Here is a 15,468-nt window from a genome sequence, read left to right on the forward strand (position 1 = left end):
ACAAAGTTTACAATATTAATTTAAGATTTAAATATTAATTTTAAAAACATGGTAAAAATAAAATTAAAAATCTTTTTGGCTTTTTATCCCACTTTAGTCAATCAAATATTATCAAAAATATGCGCCCCTCTTTTCGGTAAAGTAATTTCGGTTCCAAGACCTAATTTAACTCATGACGAATTTTTGAAATATTTTGGGTTGATTGTTTAAAGATATTTATACCTTAAGAATAAACGTTAAATTTCGCAGTGATGTAATAAATTTATGAATGATATCAATAATTTCGGTCGCCAAACCTAATTTTATTCAATACCAATTTAATACTTTTTAGCGAACAAATTAGCGTTTATTATCAAAAGGTTAAAAATAAAAAAAAAAAAATAAAAACTGTACAAACATACCTGTGAAATAGATTTCTTAGTTATATGATCTATCCCATTCATAATATAGTCGGTTTAATTGGTTTTCCATAGCTACATAGGCGTAACCTCGAGCATTCAGTGTCTTTTCTTCTAAACATATGAACGGTCCGTCTCTGCATAAAGTAACAAATTCGGTATTTGAATAGGTTTGATTATTTGAACATTTACCTCCATGTGACCATTTTCCGCATTTGTGACATCTTTCTAGGTGTCGTGCTCTTCTTTTCGCTGCGGATTTTGATTTTCCTTTACCAAATTGTAACTTATTATCTTCGCATCTGGATTCTTTTCTAACTCCGTCCATTCTTTCTCTGATTACTGATACTATTTCACTTGGTAGTATGTCATTATTTCTTTTAGTGATCAAAGTGTGTAGCATTAGACCATGGTTTAGTTCACAGGCAGTCTTCATTTTGTAAAAACCTAAAAAAATAAAAATTCAGAATGGGGGGAGAAGACTAGTTCTTTAGGGTCTGCTAGGGAAAGACCATTCGGGTTCCATTTTCGAGAACTAATTGAAAACAGACAATCTAACTCTAACAGAAATACATATTATCCTTTAAAGACTTGATTCTCCCCACACTTAGTTAGCTGTGGTGTCGAAATTGTGATTAACTTCGTTGTCGACTTCCATCGGACCATGTATGTAATGTTTAACTCTGTGACCATTAACTTTAAATTCAATCCCATTTGAATTTATCAATTCTATCGTTCCGTATGGGAAAACTCTTTTGACTATGAATGGTCCAGACCATCTTGATTTCAATTTTCCAGGAAATAGCTTGAATCGTGAATTGAAAAGAAGAACTCTGTCTCCTTCTTTAAATTCTTTTGAACTTCTGATTCTTTTATCATGCCATTTCTTCGTTCTTTCTTTATAGATTAACGAATTATCGTATGCTTCATGTCTTAATTCTTCTAATTCGTTTAGTTGACTTAATCGTAGACGTCCGACTTCATGTAAATCAAGATTACATGTCTTCAAAGCCCAAAATGCTTTGTGTTCAATTTCTACTGGAAGATGACATGCTTTTCCATAAACAAGTCTAAAAGGTGTGGTTCCAATTGGAGTTTTGTAGGCTGTTCTAAAAGCCCAGAGTGCATCCTCCAATTTAATGGACCATTCCTTCGGATTTGATCCTACGGTTTTCTCTAGAATACGTTTTAAAGCTCGGTTGGTATTTTCAACTTGTCCATTTGTTTGTGGATGATATGCGGTGGAGATTTTATGAGTTACTCCATATCTTTTAAGAACTTTCTCAAGTTGATTATTACAGAAATGAGTACCCCGATCACTTATTAAAGCTTTCGGTGTTCCAAACCTTGCAAAAAGACGTTTTAAAAAGTTGACTACAACTCGTGCATCGTTAGTTGGGAGAGCTTGTGCTTCCGCCCATTTAGATACATAATCAATGGCTACGAGTATATATAGATTATTATGAGATTTTGGAAATGGACCCATAAAGTCAATACCCCAAATGTCAAATACTTCACATACTTGGATGACATTTTGTGGTATTTCATCACGTTGATTTATTTTTCCGGCCCTTTGACATGCATCACAGGATTTGTAAAGAAGGTGTGCGTCTTTGTAAATTGTAGGCCAATAGAATCCAGCTTCATAAACTTTTCTTGCTGTTAGTTGAGGCCCATAATGCCCTCCTGTTGGTCCTGTGTGACAATGGTTTAAAATTTTACTAGCTTCATCTCCAAATTCACATCGACGTATTATTCCATGACAACTTTTAAACAGATGTGGATCTTCCCAGAAATAGTGTTTTATATCACTGAAGAATTTCTTTCGTCTTTGGTACGATAATCCTTTTTCAAGGAATCCACAAACTAAGTAGTTTGCATAGTCTGCAAACCATGGGATTTCATTATAATCTATCTTCAATAGATATTCATCAGGAAAGTTGTCTTGTATGGCCGATTCATTTAGAACTTCTAACTCAGGATTTTCAAGACGAGAAAGATGATCAGCGGCGAGATTTTCTGCTCCTCTTTTATCTCGGATTTCAATATCAAACTCTTGTAAGAGTAAGATCCAACGGATTAATCTTGGTTTAGCATCTTGTTTTGAAAATAGGTATCTAAGAGCAGAATGGTCGGTATAGACCACCGTTTTTGCTAGAACGAGATATGATCGAAATTTGTCAAAAGCAAAGACAATAGCAAGGAGTTCTTTTTCAGTAGTTGTATAGTTCATTTGTGCTCCTTGTAACGTCTTACTAGCATAATATATAGGTTGAAATCGTTTTTCAATCCTTTGTCCTAAAACGGCTCCCATTGCAAAATCACTTGCATCGCACATTAGTTCAAATGGTAGATTCCAATTTGGTGTTATCATGATCGGCGCATTAGTGAGTTTTTCTTTAAGAATATTAAAAGATTTGATACACTCATCTGAAAAGATGAATGGAGCATCCTTTTCTAGGAGTTTATTCATAGGAGTGGCAATTTTAGAAAAATCTTTTATGAAACATCGGTAAAAACCGGCATGCCCTAGAAAACTCCTAACTCCTCTAACATTGGTGGGATGTGGAAGTTTAGCAATTACATCTACTTTAGCTCTATCCACTTCAATTCCTTCTTTTAAAATTTTATGTCCAAGAATGATGCCTTCTTTAACCATGAAATGGCATTTCTCCCAATTAATACTAGATTTGATTTTTCGCATCTAATTAGCATTCGTTCCAGATTAACTAGACATGATTTAAATGTATCACCGAAGACTGAAAAGTCATCCATGAATACTTCCATGCATTCTTCTATCATGTCGTGAAAAATCGCCATCATACACCTTTGAAAGGTTGCAGGGGCGTTGCAAAGTCCAAATGGCATGCGTTTGTAAGCAAAAGTACCATAAGGGCACGTGAATGTGGTTTTCTCTTGATCTTCGGGTGCTATTGGAATTTGAAAATATCCGGAAAATCCATCTAGAAAACAATAGTAACTATTTCCGGCTAATTTTTCCAACATTTGATCTATGAAAGGTAAGGGAAAGTGATCTTTTCTGGTGGCGTCATTTAATTTTCTATAATCAATACATACACGCCATCCTGTTACAGTCCTAGTAGGAATAAGCTCATTTTTTTCGTTTGTAATGACATTCATGCCACCCTTCTTAGGCACGCATTGAACTGGGCTTACCCATGGACTATCAGAAATTGGATATATCAAACCTGCATCTAGCAGTTTAATAATCTCTTTCTTAACTACATCTTGCATATTAGGATTTAGTCTTCGTTGGCGTTGCACATATGTTTTATGACCTTCTTTCATAAGGATTTTATGTGTGCAATACGAAGGACTTATTCCTTTAATATCATGAATCTTCCATGCAATGGCTGGTTTATGAGCTTTCAACATAGAAATGAGTTGTGATTTCTCATTTTCAGTAAGAGAAGACGATATTATTACAGGTAATTCAGATTCACCATGTAAATAAGCGTATTCCAAATGGTTTAGAAGTGGTTTTAACTCTAATTTCGGAGGTTCTTCTATCGATGATTTATATCGATATCTATCTTCTTCTTTTAGCATTTGAATTTCTTCTGTTGTTGGTTCATATCCATTAGCTATTAGTGTAGCTAACATTTCAGCTTCATCAATTGGTTCATTACCTTCTCCTAAAGAACATTCTCCTGTTCCTTGTAATTCTGGAAATTCTTCTAATAATTCTGCATGTGCATCTATAGTTTGAATATAATAACATGTATCATCTGCAGATTGTGGTTGTTGCATTGCTCTATCAACTGAAAAGGTAACACTCTCATCTTCTATACTTAGGGTCAATTTCTTACCGAACACGTCTATCATTGCTTTAGCCGTGTTTAAGAATGGTCTTCCTAATATGAGAGGAACTTGAGAATCTTCTTCCATGTCCAGAACAACAAAATCTACTGGAAATACTAAAGTACCAACTTTAACTAGCATGTTCTCCATTATCCCTCTAGGATATTTTATTGATCTATCGGCTAGTTGTATGCTTATTCTGGTTGGTTTCAATTCTCCAAGGTCTAGTTTAGCGTATAGTGAATATGGCATTAGATTTATACTAGCACCTAAGTCTGCCAATGCTTCTATTGAACTAAGACTACCCAGAAAACATGGAATTGTGAAACTTCCTGGATCAGATAGTTTTTTTGGTATCTTATTCAACAGCACTGCTGAACAATTAGCATTCATAGTAACAGCCGAGAGTTCTTCCATTTTCTTTCTATTTGAGATTAGATCTTTCAAGAATTTAGCATATCTAGGCATTCCTGAAATCACATCAATGAAAGGAAGATTTACATTTATCTGTTTAAACATATCCAAGAATTTGGATTGCTCGGCTTCAAGTTTCTCTTTCTTCATTTTACTCGGATAAGGAAGTGGTGGTTGATATGGTTTAACATAAGGTTTATCCTTAACTGTGTTATCTTCATTAACCTTTTCAACTACCGGTTCTTTTTCCTTATCTTGATCAGGTTGTGGTTCTTGTGGAGTAGGAATAGTTTCATCAGAAGTTACAGGTATTTCCGGTGGTTTAAGTGTTGTACCACTTCTTGTGGTAATGGCTTTAGCTGTTTCATTCCGGGGGTTAGCATTTGTATCACTAGGTAGACTTCCCGGTTTTCTTTCACCAATTAACCTTGCTAGGTTACTCACTTCTTGTTCTAGATTTTGAATAGAAGCTTGTTGATTTCTAAATGCTTGAGCATTTTGTTCATTAGTTTGTTTCTGAGATGTGAAAAACTGCATTTGAGTTTCAACTAGCTTTGTCATCATATCTTCTAAATTCGGCTTTTTATCATCGGTTTGTTGTGGTGGTTTGTTTTGAAAATTAGGCCGTTGCTGATTGTAAGTATTATTGGATACTTGTTGATTGCTAGGTTCTTGTTGGTTGTTGTATGAAATATTTCGGTTATAATTTTGATTTTGATTGTAAATCGGTCTTGGCGGTTGATAATTATTATGATAATTATTTCCAGGCCTTTGGTTTATGTATGAAATATTCTCTCTTTGTTCCATTGTTAATTCAATACTGAGACAATCTTTTGTCAAATGTGGTCCTCCACACTGCTCACAACTAATTCGTATTGAGTGAATATCTTTAGTCATCTTTTCCATTCGTCTCTCCACAGCATCTATCTTTGCGGAAATGGAATCTAAGTCATGGCTAGAATCGGCTCTAGCTGCTTTAGATGATCTAACGATGTCTTTTTCTTGGTGCCACTCATGTGAGTGGGAAGCAGTATTATCAATAATTTTGTAAGCATCAGTTTCGGTTTTCTTCATAATAGAACCACCAGCTGCTATATCTATGTCTTTTCTTGTAGTGATGTCGCATCCTTGGTAGAATATTTGTACTATTTAAAAGGTGTCTAAACCATGTTGTGGACATCCTCTTAACAACTTTCCATATCTTGTCCATGCCTCATATAGAGTTTTATTTGGTTTCTGTGTAAACGTAACAATTTCTTCTTGAAGTCTTACGGCTTTAGATGCAGGAAAGAATTGTTTAAGAAATTTGTCAACTAAAACATCCCATGTATCAATCGCCCCTTCAGGTAACGATTCCAACCAATCTTTGGCTTCTCCCTTTAAAGTCCAGGGAAATTACATGAGATATATCTGTTCATCCTCCACTTCTCGGATTTTAAATAGTGTGCAGATCCTATTAAAGGTACGTAGATGTTCATTTGGATCTTCCTTCGGCGCACCACTAAATTGGCATTGATTAGTCACCATGTGTAGAATTTGTCCTTTGATTTCATAATCTGGCGCATTAATGTCTGGATGAGTAATTGCGTGACCTTGGCCAGTGCGTTTAGCTCTCATTCGGTCTTCCATACTTAAAGGTTCCAGATTCTCCATAATTGAATTTGTTGAATCGGTATCACTAGATGATTCTGATTTAATGGTTCGTTCCTCAACAATCTCTGTTTGAATGATTGGTGGCTCCGGAGGAAAGTTTAGTGGTTCAGGATCTACGAACCGTTCCTGAATATTCTCCGGATTCTCAATTGTGAGGTCGGATTCAAAAAATGGATTATCGGAAATTTGAACTGAAGTACTTGGTCGACTGGATGACGATTCTAAAGAAAAATCAACGGCAGTAATATTTGCTAAATGTCTTGATCTAGTTACAGGTGGTAAACGTACAAAAGGTGGTGAACGTCTTGCTCGGTGCATTCACTGAATATCCTATTAGTTTTTAAAAGGAAAGAAAAATTTTAATAAGTTATCCAATTAATAGACTTTTCTGATTTTGCCCACGTTTCGAATAGCCAAAAGATGCAGCAGAGGGGCAGGATTCGTTTGGTCTCAATATAATTGAGGACTGTTTGGCTCCAATAACCCGGTCCACGTACAAATCCAACTATTACTACGAACCAGAAAATTTTGATGTCTATCAATTTAACCACTTAAAATAAATTTTCGTAATTTTAAGAAAATTTAGATAAGAAGTAGAATAAAAATCTATGTCCTAAAACTAGAATAGCGAGAAATAAGAAAGAAAAAGAGTTCGTCGGAAAAAGATTGAAAAAGAAAAATGGTTGAAAAATAAAAGGTGACGGAAAAATAAAAGAAACTTATAAAACTTAAAAATACTTGACTAACCTAACCTTATTACTACAACTAACTTAAAATTATAATCGCAAATTGAAATTACTAATTGGAATGATAATTGGTACATAGTAAAAAGGTGTCTAAAAATATTAAAGCTTATAGGAAAAACTATATCCCAAATGGAAATAACTTAAAAAGAAACTAAAACTTAAAAAGACGTCGCAAAATTCTAAAGTACCTAAATCTTAGTCTAAAGAAAAAGCACTTAAGGAATTCTACGGCAAAGCCTAAAAATCTAGAAGTAAAAATAACTATGGCAAAATCTAAGTTTAAAACTAAATATGAGCTAAAAATACAAATATTACGCTAAAACAATTAAAAAGGACAAAATATAAAAATATACAAAAAGTTGTAAAAAGTACAATTTTTATAAAAATATTATTTTTATATTATTTATTTATTAAAACTACTAATTTTATAATTTAATTAAACTAATTAAACTAAATAATACAAATTAATTAAAACTTAAATTAACTACTAAATTAATTAATTATTTAACCCTAATACAATTTAATTAATAATAATTAATAATACTCCGTAATAAATGCAGGATTAGGGCTTCTGTCGTGTGTCAGGTCCCCTACGCGAGTCGCGGTATTTAAAGCATCAAACCCCGCGAGTCGCGGGGTTCAGAAATTCAGATGACAGCTTACTTTAAATTCGACGCGTTTTTCTTTATTTATATTTTTTTTTATTTCTGTTTTTAATTTTCTGTTTTAATAAAAGTATTTATATAATAAAAACTTATATCTAAATAGAAATATTTTATAATTTTATAAATAAAAATCTTAAAACTAGAATTATATATATATATATATATATATATATATATTTTTTTTTATGTTTTTAAATAAAAACAAAATACTTAAATAAAACTTATGTTTTTATAAAATAAAAACAAAGAAACTTTATAAAAGTTAAATATTTATCAAACTCCTAAAAATATTTATATTTTTGTTTTTCTTTTTATATTTTCGAATATTTAAAACGTTTTTTTACAAAAACGAATTTTAATAAAAGTAAACTAAAATTTTTTAATTTTTTTTATATATTAGCGTTACGCTTCCGGCGTTTAAGAAGTTCCCCGGCAGCGGCGCCAAAATTGCTCGATGTCAAAGCTAAGGGGTATAAAATACTATTAAATTTTTGCAGGAAATACTATTAAATACGATACAATTTTACACAAGATATTTATTTATTTATAGAATGGATATACTTAAACCTTGCTACAACACTTATAGGCAGTGTACCTAATCTTACAGTAGTGTAGTTTTTAGTAAGTCCGGTTCGTTCCACAGGGAATCTTTTTTAAACAAAGCTCAACGCTATATTAGTTTACTTTTATAAAAATACAAACATATATATAAGTAATATTATTATTATAAATGGGGGTTTTTACCGTTTAATGACCGGTTTGTCGATTTTAAAACTTTAGTCGCAGTTAAAACCAAATGTAAAATAATAAATAAATACAAGACTTAATTTTAAGCGTAAAGTAAATAACGATAATGAAATTGCGAATAATAAAAGTGCGATAAAATAAACTTGCGATAATTAAAAAGGACGATAATTAAAAGTGCAATTAAATAACAATAAATAAAAGTGCGATAATTAGAAGTGCAATTAAATATAAAATAAAGGAAATTAAATATGAAATAAAAGAATTATGCTTATTTAAACTTCCGTAATCATGATGTTTGACGTGTTGATTTTAGTTTTATGCCCATGGGTTAATTGTCCTTTGTCCTGGATTATTTAATATGTCCGTCTTGTTTTTGTCCATAACAGTCCATCAGTCATAAATATAAAGTGCGAGTGTCCTCGTCAAATTATTCTTATACCCGAAGTTAAATATTCCAACTAATTGGGGATTTAAACTGTAACAAGATTTTAATACTTTGTTTAATAATTACACCAGGTTGTCGACTGAGTGTAAACCAAGGTTTTAATATTTTGTTATCAATTATACCAAGTGTCCTTTGTACATAATTTCACCCCTGTTTTAATTATTCTAGTGGCTATTAATCCATTCCCGTGTCCGGTTAAATGAACGATTATTCGTACATATAAATACCCCGCCCATCGTGTCCGATTGAGTGTATATGGTAATTTATAGGGACGCCCAATTGTAAATCTTTATATTAACATTAACAAACTATCATTTAGTTAAACAAATATAAAGCCCATTAATAGCTCATAGTCAAATTTCCACAAGTGTCGTTCTTTTGTCCAAACCCCAATTATGGTACAAAGCCCAATTACCCAATTTTAGTAATTAGCCCAACATCATGATTACTTCGTTTTAAATAAGCATAATAATAACTTAGCTACGAGACATTAATATAAAAAGGTTGAACATAACTTACAATGATTAAAAATAGCGTAGCGTTACACGGACAGAATTTCGACTTACACCCTTACAACATTCGCTAACATACCCTTATTATTAGGATTAAAATTAAAATTAAAATATAAATTATATATATATTTTACGTATGAATGAGGAAAAGAAAAAGATGGTTTTTGCGATCAGAATTCGGTTTCTTTTATAGGGATTTTTGAAACTTGGGGCTCCGCGACTCGCAGCCTTTTTGGCCTTCAAACTCCGCGAGTCGCGGAGTTTGCAATTACAGCTCACTCTGGTTTGGAGTCTTTCTTGCCGACGGTTTTTATTATTTATTATAATATATAAATAATTATAAGAATTATTTAAATATTATATTATATTTATGTGCATATTTGACTTGTAATTTTTAGTCCGTTGCGTCGAGCGTTGAGAGTTGACTCTGGTCCCGGTTCCGGATTTTCGAACGTCCTTGCGTACAATTTTATATTTTGTACTTTGCGTTTTGAATCTTGTACTCTTGTAATTTCGAGACGTTTCTTATCAATAATTGGAACCTCTTTGATTGTCTTTTGTACTTTTGAGCTTTTTGGTCGTTTGCGTCTTCAATTCGTCGAATCTGTCTTTTGTCTTCACCTTTTATTATTTAAACGAATATCACTTGTAAATAGAACAATTGTAACTAAAAGCTTGTCTTTCTTGAGGAATAATGCTATGAAATATATGTTCGTTTTTGGCATTATCATATATCAACGAGTAAAAGCTAGTAACATCAATCACACCATAATTACCTCGTTTATCAATTCGCACAAGCTAGTAACATCAATCGTACAACTAGCATAAACCTTAGCATACTTTCGCATATCATCGTAACAAAAGCTAGCATCGTCAAAATCGTACAACTAGCAACATCATTAGCATAATAATCATAATAACAATTAAACCGGCCCGTAAAAAATTTTCTTTAATACACCAATAGTTAGGTCCCAATTATGTTCCAAAAACATCTTTAACACAATGATAAGTTCAATAGACTTTTAACACATTTAATACATAGTTTAAATATTCGAACGGGCAAACACGACCCGACTATTTTAATGTCCAACAAAATCGAGCATGGTGATTGGGGATACGCTACCCAATCCTAATCGATCCAAAAGCACATCTTCTAAAGCAAACTACGCAAGTCCACTAGTCCCCATGCTTACCCGAGCCACCGCCTCCATGCAAATCTATAAAATGTAAATAACGAGAGGGTAAGCTAACGCTTGGTGAGTGAGAATATACTACATACATATATATGCATAAAATGGACACGCCACACAAGTAATCAAATAACGCATACCGGAGCATCCAAGCATAAAGGCAAGCTAAGCTAAGTATACCGTACGATCACTAAGCAACAAGCTAAAATAACAACAAATATAAGTTCACCAACGACGATGTGAACAACACCAATAAGCTATACCCGGAGGGTTAGCTACATCACAACAATATGACAATATATAAAACAATATATAAACGTCTAAGGTTAACCCCTTAACCCAATACCAAAACCGACTACCAATTACCAAAATGAAGATTGGCCGAACTACACGAGCCTTAGTAAATCCGCGTCCACACGAGACTACTATCTTCAATAACACAACAACATCGAGGTTGACCGAACTACACGAGCCTTAGTAATCCGCAACCACACGAGATCACTACCTCAATAAGATGACCGAACTACACAAGTCATCGTGAATCCGAACTACACGAGACTCACTTTCTCAATAAGATGACCGAAACTACACGTGTCATCGTGAATCCGCATCCACACGTGATCCACTTCTCCAATCACAACTCAATACCAACCCTTCGCCATTGGGGTTGTATAATCCACATCACAAGCATATGTGATATCGTACACACAAAGTGTGCACCTCGCCAAAGGTGGTCAACCAAAACGCACAACCGTGCCAATTGGACCTATACGCAAGTCCATCAAAATCCACCTATATGTGAAGTGAGCTCTATAACTGAGAACCACTTCACCTGACCCGCACCCATCCTACACATACATATGCACATAGGATATTAACACTCACCTTGTCGTCTTGATGAATGCTACCAAAATAATCCGCAACTCACTGATGGAATGTACCTATTCCATTAACAAAATACAAACAACACAATTAGGGTGGATTTACAAATCAACCCAAATTGACAACTAGTGCAATCTCGACCCAAATGCACCTCCAAGCACGAACCGCGCCCAAACTAACCAATAATCACTAACACTAGTGACAATGGTTCTAATAAGCCAATTAAACCCGAACACAAGTGTTAAACACTTTCTTGCCCAATTTGACACCAAAACCCTAATTTTGACCCATTTCAAAATTAGTCAACCAAAACACCTCAAATGATTTCCAATACTTCCATAATCACTAACACTAGTGATTATACACTATTTACTAGCCTTAAACATGGTTAAATCATTAACCAACCCAAAACCCGCCTTCATCACTTATAAACTCGAATCTTGGTGTTAATCTTCAATTAACAACTAAATGGGTTCCATCAATGAATCATACAATCAAAAGCCCCAAATTTGTAAGATGAACAAAAAAACGAAATTCAGAGTTAGAGCTTACCGCTAGTATCACCTTGAAGCTAAGAACGAGGAGAACAAAGTTGCCTCTTATGACAAAGATTGAATCACGAATCCTCCTTCCCAAATCTCACTTTGAATCAAATGGGGTTTTGAAGTTTTGAGAGAAAATAGGGAAGAAAAGGAAAAAGAAATGAAGAAATGAAATGAATGGATGAGATTAAGACCTCAAATCTGGCTCACACGCGAAAAGACCAAAATGCCCTTGAATCTCATTTAAAATTACAAAAACCTGGTACCAGTCCGCCTAGTACGCCGCGCCGCGGCCCTCATCGTCGCGCCGCGACATTAGACGTAGTCTGGTGCCTGTCTTACCATGCCTCCTGATCCTGAAATCTGTTCATTGCCGCGCCGCGGATCCTTCTATCGCGCCGCAACCCAAAGCGTGGTCTAATCACTTCTCGCCTACAAAACTTTAACACACGAATGCGCCTCGAACCCTTCATACACCTATCGTACATACCCGATGCACCTATAAATCATATACGGGGAAAACGGGGTGTTACAACTCTCCCCCACTTAGATTTGATCACGTCCTCGTGATCCTAGTCACTTAACCAATCCGAACCTACACGCTATGGTTCTCAAACAATCGTTCAAATCCGACTTCCAACACATTTCTCATTAATCCGAAGATTAACCCATTTACCAAAATACACCGGTGCACGCATTTCGAGATTTGCAATGCACAAACCATCCGAAGTCTATAACAATCACCTAAAATACGCAAAATCGCCACGTATCCTTCCAACTCCTCTAGGCAATTCTTCTCATAGAGTTACCCTTAACAACTAAATCGTCATTCGCGATTTATCAAGTCTACAAATCCGAGCACTAAAACTTGCTCAATCCCTCATATCGGGAAAACTCCACCAATCTCGTACCGAGATATCGACCCTTTAGTGTACCATACCAAGTACAATGCTAAAAGTAAACACGTCCCAAAGTAAAGTCAACCATCTAACCGATGAGGACGAAATGAAAGTGAAATCTAACGGATAACACTTACCACTTAACATCCCTTGTAGTGCGCAAACACATCTAACACGCAACTACCGCAAACACATGAGCAAAATACGACTATTGCATCACTATTCACACCAAGATGTTCCTTACGACCCCACCATTTAAAATAACCAACAGATCACACAACATGGTCCATACCACCCCACCATTGGCGTATAAAACAGCCAATAGATCACACAACATGGTCCCTACGACCCCACCATTGGCGTATGAAACAACCAATAGATCACACAACATGAAGGCTGGCAGAAAACTACACGCGCCTTAGTGAATCCGCAACCACACGCGACCCACTGCCTCCACCGCACAACAATCGGGATTGGCCGAACTACACGCGCCCTAGTGAATCCGAACTACACGAGAATCACTATCCCAAAAGAATGACCACATCCACACGTGTCATTGTGAATCCGAACTACACGAGACTCACTTCCTCAATATAATGACCGCATCCACACGAGTCATTGTGAATCCGAACTACACGAGACTCACTTCCACAATAAGATGACCGAACTACACTTGTCACCGTGAATCCGCATCCACACGTGATCCACTCCCAATTCTCAACACAGGAATGGTACTCGCATTTTCCACCGGTACTTGCATTTCCCGATAATGTTATACCATGCCGATATAACACTACTCCTATCACACACGCTCTTTTGGCCTGGATCAATGAGTAGTGTAACATCACGCACTGCTACACCATAGTGAATCCTAACAGATACCACTAACCATACCCGCGTCATGGTGATACCGGATCCGTGGTTCACACCATACGCATCGCCATGATGCTACCGGCTCCATGGTTCACATCATAATTCACCCGCACATACTATGGCACTACCGGCACCGTGGTTCATTCCATAGCACATAAATACATACGTACGCTTACACAACGCCAACATAATCGAGCAAAAACCACCTATATAGCACATATGCACAAAACAATAATTCTCTAAAAGAGAATCCGACACGCACATCCTTAACCGAGGGATCTTACCTTTCTCGTCAAACACGTCCATTATCTCTCAACGAGATTTACCACATTACCACCTCGGGGATGATTTAAATTCAAAACCATAAGTACAATTTATTCCAAATCGTACTCTTACCACAAATCGACCAAATCTAGGTCCTGACACCAATTCCGGATCTACTAAGTGTATCATCTGAAATCTCACACTAAAACCTCCTCGTGCGGGAGTGTAACTCCCCCACTTGGAACTACGTTCCATAACCACACCTTGTACAACCGTACAATGCTACCAAGGGTAGACTTTACTAACAATTGGGTTCACACGACCCATCACCACATCTTGCTCCAACCTTGAGCATACGAAAGATTTTAACAAATCCTCAAACACTTCGAACGAAGAGTTTACCACAACTCACACAAACTTCATTCTTGCAACCTTCCAATTGCTATAGTTTGCCAATCTCCACCTAGTCACTCATGTACCTAAGGGTTTCTCTCCGGTACCCTAAGGACAATGTAACCACAACACCATCGGAGTCGAATACCACGCTAGTAGGTATGAAAGAGGTACCTAACATCGCGTCACGTAGACTCCATTACCAACATACATCGAGATCAAACACTTAACCTTTAGAGTTTTAAACCACCCGTCGAATCTCATGGTTCATCAACCTCAACACGAAAGCAATTACATGCTTCAGAACTGAACACCCAAGCCTATACCCATTGCTTGGTAGAAATATTTCCCAACACTAAGGAATGCTTGGTTGCACCAAGTCTTACGCCCTTCGCCCCTCGATCAAAACGTCACCATAGGGTACTTCCATTAGGAACGTCACCCATAACAATAACATGCACAACACAAGGCTTTTAACAAATCCAAACTCAATGGCCCATAATAAATAATCAAATGACATATTTATTAAAATGAAAGGTACCTTAACGTCTCCTTGCCGCACCCCTCCCCACTAACTCGGGACACTTCGACTTACGATGTCCTTCTTCTTGGCAATTGAAGCACACCGTGCCATCACCCTTTGGCACCGAACATTCCCAAGACTTGTGACCCCTCAAGCCACAATTGTAACACCTAAACGCACTAGAATCCGATATACCCGTCCGTGTACCACCCGTGTGAAATGTCCCGTTCTTATTGATTAAAAACGTTCCATATTAATTGATTTCGTTGCGAGGTTTTGACCTCTATATGAGACGTTTTTCAAAGACTGCATTCATTTTTAAAACAGACCATAACCTTTATTTCATAAATAAAGGTTTAAAAAGCTTTACGTAGATTATCAAATAATGATAATCTAAAATATCCTGTTTACACATGACCATTACATAATGGTTTACAATACAAATATGTTACAACAAAATAAGTTTCTTAAATGCAGTTTTTACACAATATCATACAAGC

The sequence above is a fragment of the Rutidosis leptorrhynchoides genome, chromosome 11 (assembly GCF_046630445.1).
Source record: "Rutidosis leptorrhynchoides isolate AG116_Rl617_1_P2 chromosome 11, CSIRO_AGI_Rlap_v1, whole genome shotgun sequence".
NCBI lineage: Eukaryota > Viridiplantae > Streptophyta > Magnoliopsida > Asterales > Asteraceae > Rutidosis > Rutidosis leptorrhynchoides.